The sequence below is a fragment of the Trachypithecus francoisi genome, unplaced genomic scaffold (assembly GCF_009764315.1).
Source record: "Trachypithecus francoisi isolate TF-2019V2 unplaced genomic scaffold, Tfra_2.0 Lachesis_group21, whole genome shotgun sequence".
NCBI lineage: Eukaryota > Metazoa > Chordata > Mammalia > Primates > Cercopithecidae > Trachypithecus > Trachypithecus francoisi.
The window spans coordinates 4,826,386-4,836,839 of NW_022681467.1; positions in this window are offsets into that span (position 1 = coordinate 4,826,386).

The following is a 10,454-nucleotide window of genomic DNA, read 5'->3' on the forward strand; positions in this document are numbered from 1 at the left end:
AGATTGCTTGAGGTCCACTCTCGACCCTGTTTGCCTGGGTATCAGCAGCAGAGGTTGCCGAAGATAGAATATTGCTGAACAGCGAGTGTACCTGTCTGATTCTTCCTTTGGAAGTTTCCTCTCAGGGGTGACTCCACCCTGTGAGGTGTGGGGTGTCAGACTGCCCCTAGTGGGGAATGTCTCCTAGCTAGGCTACTCAGGGGTCAGGGACCCACCTGAGCAGGCAGTCTGTCTGTTCTCAGATCTCAACCTCCGCGTTGGGAGATCCACGGCTCTCCCCAAAGCTGTCAGACAGAGTCGTTCGCGTCTGCACCGGCCCCCGCTGCTTCCCCTATTGGACCGGAATTTAAAAGAGAAGGAAAAACTATGCTTTCCACCAAATAGCTTGCCAACTTTCTCAAAACATTTATTAAATTATTTTCCTTTTACCTATTGATCTCTGATCCTTCTCTTATCAAATCTGTTTGGAGGCTATCTATTCTGCTACATTTATTTTGTTCTTTTTATATCTTAATCACTCTGTTTTAAATACTATAGCTTTAACACATGCTTTTACATATTATTTAATAGGTGATCTCCTGTGACTGGCTTTAAAATACCTGCTTTTTCTCTTTCTCAGGTGAACTTCAGAATTATTTTCTAAAAGTCCTCAAAAACAAACCTTAAATTGCATTAAGTAAGTTACCTAATTTGAGAAGAATTGGGTCGCATTACCCAGTTTAGCCATCCTTCCCAGAAACACAAGTATCTTCATTTACTGGAGTTTTCTTTTATATTTATTTTTTATTGCTGGGATTTCTTGCTAAGATTAGATGTATTTTTTAAATGGAGTGTGCAAATCCTGTTACCTATAATATTTTCAAATTAGATGTTATATGAATTGTCTTCAAGTGCTCAAAAGCATCAGTTATTTTCCTGGCTGTTATGCATGTGTGTATTTCCATTTTAGTTTCAGTTATGCCACCTCTAATTGCTTCTTTTAGGTCTTATCTATACAGGCAAAATATAATGAAGAAACAAACTTAAGACCAAAATAAAAATTGCATGAATATTTCTGATAAAAGGGAAAGAAAGAGAGTGCTGCTTGTTTGAATTGGATCCTTGGTACAGGTCTTACATTAACTTTCCCTAAGTAGACATAGCTCATTAAAACAAACTACTTAATTTTGTAATGGTATTCTACTTTACTATGGATTCATCTATGCAGAACATGAAAAGTTAAATGACCACAGTACTTGTTGCACATAGGTTTTCTCCTCATATCTTGAGTTTCTGATACTAATTTGTCTGTCAAATAGTTCCAGAAGTATTTGGGTTTTGCCTTATTTGGACTGGCTGAATCAAATCTGAGTTAATCTGGTTCCCTGATATTAAAGCCACTGAAGAATCCTCTGTAAGTCAAGGGTCCATATGAAAATATAACATTTTATGTATGTTTGATATTATCATATTGTATGAGTAATGCCCCCAAATGATTTTGTTTCAGAGTGATTCATTTCTCTCAAATTTGGACTTGACACTGGTGATTTCTTCATCTCATTCTTAGAGAACATTTGTTAATATTGAATACACTCGTGTCACCACTACTTTACTTATAAAATAGGTGTATGAATTGCATTTAAAAATGAAAAAAAAATCCAAAAACATCTTTTAACTCTAGAAAATATTATTAGAACATTATATTAGAAAGTTTTCCAAATGCAGAACACTTTGCTAAAGATGATGTGAGATTTGTAAAAATAATGCAATCAATGTGCCACCTAAGAGAATATATTTTATAGATAACACTAGTTCTCAACCCCGAATGTCTGTAAGTTTACATAACTCAACATATGTGAAACTTAATTGCCACAGACATTCTCCCGTGTGTCTCTCAGTCTGCATTTGAATTTTCTACATGGAGTCTCAGTAAACTGCAATTCTTTCCTGATTAAGTATTTGAGTGTGGTCAGTGATTTTTGAAATTTTTCAACGATTTGCTTAAGTTCCACTTCAGGCACACCATGATCAACCTCTGAATCAACTTTCCCGTTTTCCTGCAGCAAATGCTTTCTGAAGGATACTCATGAGGCCTCCATCACATCTGCTTCAGAGAGCACTGAGCAGCAAGCTATCTGGCCTAAGCTCTGGAGAGCTGGACACTGCTTGATAGGTAGGAGTCCAGTGATATATTTTTCATCCAGGAGACTAAGTAATTCTTTTGAAGAATTTTAAAGAGGCCAAGCCACACAGGGATCCTTGTGACAGCTTAATTGACAAGCAGCTCTCCAACCAGATTGAAATTCCAAATCATCTTTCAGCATTTGTCATATTGATCAATACCATTTTGAATATCTGTGACTAGTTTTCTGAATTTCACCTTAACAAAATTCTGTCCATGAGGAGTTCTTTTCTTTCCCTTAACTTCAACCCACAGTCCCTGTCTCCTCCAGTAATATTTAAAATTTTTTTCAGTAGTAACAGTGTTTTGGCAATTGGTTGCTTTTTTAAAGTTCATATTATAGATAGAAAAATAGAGTACATATGTTTTCTTACAGCCAGGAAACAGATAAGAGTACATTGACAGACTTTTGTCTACTCTGCCTACATTTTTGAGAAAAAACTAGAGATATTAAACATTCAAAGAGGTTAAACATAAGAAACATTCATGTAACTGCAGAACCTTAAGGACAGAAAGGACTATAGGTCCTCCTTGAGGACTACAACTTTACAGATATTGTAACTACAAGTTAATCTATAAACAATTGCAGAATTAAAAACATCTTGGGAGCCAGGCATGGTGGCTCATGCCTGTAATCCCAGCACTTTGGGAGGCTGAGGCAGGTGGATCACTTGATGTCAGGAGTTTGAGACTAGCCTGGCCAACATGGTGAAACCCTGTCTCTACTAAAAATGCAAAAATTAGTCGGGTGTTGTGGTGCATGCCTGTAATCCCAGCTAGTTGGGAGGCTGAGGCAGGAGAATCGCTTGAACTCGGGAGGCGGAGGTTGCAGTGAGCCAAGATCGCACCACTGCCCTCCAGCCTGGGCAACAGAGTGAGACTTGGTCTCCAAAAAAAAAAAAAAAAAAAAAAGCACACATCTTCTTGGGGTCTCGTCATCTCGTCATCAAAATCATCAAGATTCACAAATATGTGTGCTATGATGTTTCCTATGTGTCAGTCCCTGTGATTAGTATTCATATAGATTAACTCATTTAAGCCATATTTTTATCCTCCTAGGAAGATGCCATTATTATTTTCCTTTGTAGATGAGGAGAAGTTTAAGCTATTTCCTGTAGGAAGTGGCAGCTGAGATATAAGCCCAGGATGGATTCCTGAGCACTCAAGCTTCATCACTCACTATACTGTCCTGCTTTCTGTCCTTGAGCTTCAGCCAGGAATCAATCCTTGAATCTCCTTTACCTCCACCCACTGTATTCAATTACTCATTGAATCCCACTGATTCTACCTTGGCTCTCAAAACTGCCGATGCATGGATCTCAAATTTCCATCCCCTCCATGACTGAGCTTGCACCATCACACATCATCTTTCTCTTCTGCAGTGCCTACTGCCTCCCTACCTCAGTCTCCCTCCATTCTAATCAACCCTCTGCATTGGCACAGAGCAAGAACCAAACAAGACCAGGTTCCCCTCTTCAAAAACAGAGATGTGGCCATGCCATTCTCCACCAACAGCAGGATAAAATTTCAAGTTTCAATCTTGCCAAAGATGGTTCAAAGTTCTTAATGTTCAGGTTACAACCCACCTGAACCTGCCATTCATTCCTGTGAGTCCTGTGGTCCAGTAATCCAAGACTACCCAAAATTACCCATACAAACCAGGGACTTTCCTTTCCCTGGGCCTTCGCTCCAATTCTTCCCTCTATTTAAATGTCCTCTCTGAAACAAGCAAATGGAAAAACATTCCATGCTCATGGATAGGAAGAATCAATATCATGAAAAAGAAATTTATAGATTCAATGCTATTTCTGTTAAACTACCATTGACATTCTTCACGGAATTAGAAAAAACTTTTTAAATTCATATGAATCAAAAAAGAGACCAAATAGCCAAGACAATCCTAAGTAAAAAGAAGAAAGCTGGATGCATCATGCTGCCCAACTTCAAATTATACTACAAGGCTACAGTAACCAGAACAACATGGTACTAGTAAAAAAATAGACACATAGACCAATGGAACAGAATAGAGAACTCAGAAACAAAACCACACAGCTACAACCATCTGATTTTGACAAACCTGACAAAAACAAGCAATGGGGAAAGGATTCCCTATTCAATATATGATGCTGGGAGAACTGGCTAGCCATATGCAGAAAATTGAAACTGGACCCCTTGATTATACCATATACAAAAATTAACTCAAGATGAATTAAAGACTTAATTAAAACCCAAAAACTATAAAAACCCTAAAAGACAACCTAGGCAATACCCTTCTAGACATAGGAATGGGCAAAGATTTCATGACGAAAACACCAAAAGCAATTGCAACAAAAGCAAAAATTGATGAGTGGGATCTAAATCAACTAAAAAGCTTATGCACAGCAAAAGAAAACTATCATCAGAGTGAACAGACACCTACAAAATGGGAGAAAATTTGTGCAACCTATCCATCTGACAAAGGTCTAATATCCAGAGTCTATAAGGAACTTAAATAAATTCACAAGAAAAAAAAAACCCACAGACACATCTCAAAATAAGACATTTGTGTGGCCTACAAACATATGAAAAAAAGTTCAACATCACTGATTATTAGAGAAATGCAAATCAAAACCACAATAAGATACCATCTCACTCCAGTCAGAATGGCAATTATTAAAAAGTCAAGAAACAACAGATGCTGGTGAGGTTGCAAAGAAAAGGGAATGCTTTTACACTGTTGGTGTGAGTGTAAATTAGTTCAACCATTGTGGAAGACAGTGCGGTGATTCCTCAAAGATCTAGAGGCAGAAATACCATTTGACCCAGCAATTTCATTACTGGGTATATACCCAGAGGAATATAAATCATTCTATTATAAAGACACATGCATATGTATGTTCACTGCAGCACTATTCACAATAGCAAAGACATGGAATCAACCCAAATGCTCACCAATGATAGACTGGATAAAGAAAATGTGGTACATATCCAACATGGAATACTATGCAGCCATAAAAAGAAACGTGATCATGTCCTTTGCAGGGACATGGATAGAGCTGAAGCCATTATCCTGAGCAAACTAATGCAGGAACAGAAAACCAAACACTGTATATTCTCATTTGTAAGTGGGATCTGAATGATGAGAACACACGGACACATGGGGGGAACAGCACACACTGGGCCTGTGGGTGGGGTAGGGGAGAAAGAGCATCAGGAAGAATAGCTAATGGATGCTGGGCTTAATACCTAGGTGATGGGTTGATCTGTGCAGCAAACCACCATGGCACACATTTACCAATGTAACAAGGCTGCACATCCTGCACATGTACCCTGGAACTTAAAATAAAAGTTGAAGAAAAATAAAAAAGAAATGCCCTCTCCTTTATCCGACCTCTGATTCCTATTTTGTGCTCATTGAAAGCCTATGCTTTCTTCAAGACCCTGCTCAAGTGCTGTCTCCTTTACAAAGCCTTCTTTGACTCAGGTTGGAAGTATTTGCTCTCATGAGACTTTCAACAGATCCACACTACTTTGTTCACAATTCAGAAATGTAAAATTCTCTGAAAACTAAGTTTTTTTGCAATTTTGATGCAAACATTTTTGGTGGCCTGACCTAATCTGAACTGACATGAGACTCTTTGTAGTCAAATACAGATATTCATGCTTCACTTTAGAAATATTGGCTTTACTTTAGAAATCAAAATTGGGTTTGATTACTGCATGCTGGCCCAGATCCCACTGGAGAGTTACATAAAATATAGTATATGTGTCACATTGCCTTAAATTCTGAATTTCATAACACATCTGCCTCAAGTCTTCCAGATGAGGGACTGTGGACCTACACCTAGCACTCACTACAGTATCTGGCACTAAAGTTAGTTATCATCTATCTCACCAACCACCCAAAGGCAGGAATTATGACAGTTTCATCTCCACAGGACCAGGCATATGTATGTGGCTGACATCACCACATTCTTTATGGAAAGCAATGAGGGGCATCAGGTCTGAGTGAACCTCGGTACCTCCTCCATTCCCAAGTAGTTAAACCCAGCCCTGGCTCTCGCTCAAGTTCCAGAACAACATTATCAATAGCCTAATGGTAAATCTCTCATGGATGTTTCCAACTTTACCCAAATTACTTTATTTCTCTCTCCCTTCAAACCATCTCCTTCTTCTTTAGGAATTTCACTAAAATTCCTAACCACTCATTCTAGCTTCAAACTACAAGACTGATTTATCTCCTCTCTTTTCCTCCCTCCCTCTCCCAGCCCATCCTCTCCTCCACCCTTAGCCTCTAACAAGGACTGGGCCTGGCTGGCTAGAAACCTGCCCAAGTGGCTGGTACTAATGACACCATCCAGTCTCTTACTGGATTGCAGCCCACATTCCTTAACATAAGAGTCAGAGCCCTTCCCCATCCAGGGGCAGTGTGTCTTTTGGCTTTACCTCTGTGTGACAGACACATCGTACCATCTTTGCATTCCCTCACTCTTCTGCATGTGCTGTCCTGTCTACCCTCCCTGAGCCCTCCACCTGATGATCCTATTCATTTCTCAAGGCCCAGTTTAAATATCACTTCCATTATCAAGTCTTTCCTTATCCTTCCTATGAGATTTCATTGCCCCATATTTAATTCTCTGCGTTCCCAGAGCACTTGATTTGTTCCCAGAGCACTTGATTTGAACCACTGCTTTAGTGCCATCTGCAAACTAAAGGATAGCCCAGTTAATGGCATACATACCTGTCTCTCCCTCCAAATTTTAAACTCCTAAGAGGCAGGGCCATGTGGGATTCAGTTTTTTTATTTCCAGCAACTCCCAAGCACATCATAGGCTGTCAACAGAAGTTTAAAAGGACTTTCACTTCTGCACGCTGCAATTACTCTGGTTGCCCTGAGGCATCTCTAGCAAAGTCCACCAATCTTATTTGAACTGCCGTTGTTATTAGCCCAATTACAGCTCTTCATTCCTTTTTCTATGGCTCATTTTCAGTTGGTTCCATACATAAAGCCTTGGCTTCCACTTTGCTTCTTACCTCTTTCCTGCCCCAAGTCCTGTCTGGTATCCTGATCTATCCTCATGTCCCACCGTCCTCTTTCCTGCTGTCTTCTCTGGAACCTGACTTTCTGGAAGAGGTGGGATTACACCCTGACTTGCAAGAATGGTAGAGGCAATCATTCAATTCTCTCCAAAGATTTTCATCCTATTCTTTTGTCCCCATTCTCCAGCCTCTGCCAGGTGAGCTGTGCTCTGCACTGTAGGCTGCACAGCTACTGTATTTAAGCTCCTCGAGAGACCTCACAAAGCATCCAGTATAAACCCTTCAACTTGCAGGTGAGAAAACCGAGACTCAGAGAGGTATGAAGACTTGTCTAAGGTCACCTGGGCAGTTGGCAGCAGCCTTTTGAGCCCACTGTTTTTTCTACTTTACATCACCTCTGGTAAAAGAGCTTCCCAGGCCAGGCACGGTGGCTAATGCCTGTAATCCCAGCATTTTGGGAGGCTGACGTGGGCAGATTGCTTGAGCTCAGGAGTTTGAGACCAGCCTGGGCAACATGGTGAAACCCCGTCTCTACAAAAAATAACAAACATTAGCTGGGTGTGGTGTTGTGCACCTGTAGTTCCACTGTAATTCCAGCTACTTGAGAGGCTGAGGTGGGAGGATGGCTTGAGATCAGGAGGTGGAGGGTGCAGTTAGCCAGCATCGGGCCACTGCATTCCAGCCTGAGCAACAGAGCCAGACCCTGTCTCAAAAATAAATAAATAAATAAATAAATAAAAAATAAAAGAGCTTCCCATATCATCACTCATAATTTTGAAAATCTTCCCATAAAAGCCTATTTCACAGCCCTAGCTCATATTATTTAGTAACAAGCAGTCATGTTCCAATTTTTGATAGTTGAATGTATTTTATTTCTTCATGTTTGCTAAGTAGGCTTTCACGTATTGTAAATAACACAGGAGGACAATATCTCACATATGGAAACTGACTAAATATTGACCTCTATTTTGGTAGATAATTGTAAAATAATAACTACCTGAGGAAAAAAAATTCAGATATAATTTTCTATGTCATATTGTCTTCAATAACACTGGATTTGATTAACATGGAAAAAGAAAACCATAGCTGAAAAGAGAAATAATGTTATTTACATACTGGTTTGTTTGTATGTCCTCAAAGACACTGTAATGTAGCACAATTTTAATGATTGTCACAAAATCGGTAGTTCTCAACAGCACCGAAGACGCTCCATTGACCTGATTGTTCCTGGAATTCATTATAAAAGAAAGATAAGGATAATTTTCCTGGGATTATTGTCAAGCATCTGATTGTGTAAGCAACTACCATTTTCAGGTGTTTTCTAAGCATAAAAGCATAGCAAACAGAAAGCAGTGATTAGGAAGAAATCCACAAAACATGTTATAGTCAAACCTTCTTGCATGTTCCTGTATTTGTTCTGTCTTCTTCAAAATTAAAAAATCAGGCCAGGCGCAGTGGCTCACGCCTATAATCCCAACACTATGGGAGGCCGAGGTGGGCAGATCACTTGAGGTCTGAGTTCAAGACCAGCCTGGCCAACATGGTGAAACTCCATCTCTACTAAAAAATACAAAATTAGCCAGGCGTGGTGGCGGGTGCCTGTAGTCCCAGCTACTCAGGGGGCTGAGGCACGAGAATCACTTGAACCTGGGAGGCAGAGGTTGCAGTGAGCCGAAATCGCGCCACCACACTCCAGCCTGGGTGACAAGAACCAAACTCCGTCTCAAAAAAAAAAAATTAAATTAAATTAAAAAATCAAAGAAGGCAGAAACTATTACTAACTGGTTTCACCTTTACTTAATACTACTTTCCCAAAGATCATGTAAATGTTCTTCCTACTTCTTGTATTTGGCATGTGTTAAGTGCTTTATTTTTAAAAATCTTTTAAACAATGCGTGACCCATTTCCAATTTCATTTGAAATATTTTCCATTTCAAAATAAAATGTCTTCTCCAACTCCTAAGGGAAGTATATGCAACTACAAACAGAAGTTTAATGATGCCTAATATGAGTTTAACTATACAACCATTCACGTGATGATGTACCTCCCTCACTTTACAGCAGGATGTCAAATCTTTTGGCTTCCCTGGGCCACACTGGAAGAAGAAGAATTGTCTTGAGCCACACATAAAATACGCTCACACTAATGATAATTGATGAGCTAAAAAATAAAAAATAAAAAAAATCTCATAATGTTTTAAGAAAGTTTACAAATTCATGTTGGACTGCATTTGAAGCCGCCCTGGGCCACATGCAGCCCATGAGCCAATGGGTTGGACGAGCTTGCTCTACAGTAAGTTCCATTAAGCACAAATGGTTTGGTTTGGTTTCCTCTGGTAGCAGGTACTCCTTTTAAATGAAATTCTCCTAATTTTGTGTTTGTCTGACGTTTTCTTGAGATTATAGTGAAAATATTCTAATGACTATTAGAGTGAGAATCCTCTAAAAATACTCAGCCAGAATACTGCACAGGTGATGTCATGTCCTTCTCAAGGTAATGCATTTGAAGGCACACAGTGTCTGTCTTCCCCTCAATTGGTGCTGTTAATTTTGATCACCTGGGCAAGACATTGCCTACATTTCTCCACTGAATAATTACTGGGCTTTAATTTTCTCCTAGTAACTGATAAGCAGTCTGTGAGGAGACACTTTAAGACCATAAAATATACATTTCCTCACCAAAATTTCCCCCTAGATTTAGCACCCATTAATGATTCTTGCCTGATCTCATCTTTACTATAATTACTGAAAAGAATGATTTTCCAACTCCTGCACTCCCTCCATATTTACAGCTCAGCATTCTACTGCAAGCAAAAGACCCTCCTTTGCCTCTGTTTATTAATCCATCTATTATCAGCAGGGAATCATGAATTCCTCTTTAGAAAAATTGATTACTATACTTAATTATTTTGGTCCTCAAATTGTTCCAGAGGTGGCCAGTGGGAACTATGTAAGGCTGGCTCCTGTGTCCTTGTGACATGACTCATGATTTGTTTGAACACTACTTTATTTGCTGGCATAACAAGATGATTCAGGATCATCTTGCACTTACCCTGCCCCAGCCCTGGAATCAGCCATTTGTCCATAAAGCCCTGGTTCCTTTTAATGGAAAATAGTATTAGAGACCAAGATTTGGTCTACAGGTGTGCTCATTGCTATTTGGGCGTCTTTGCTTCTTGGCCCTTGTAGGGGAAAGAGCTAGGAAATATATGCATGTATATACATATGTACACATACATATGCATACAATACACACACATGTATATACATACCT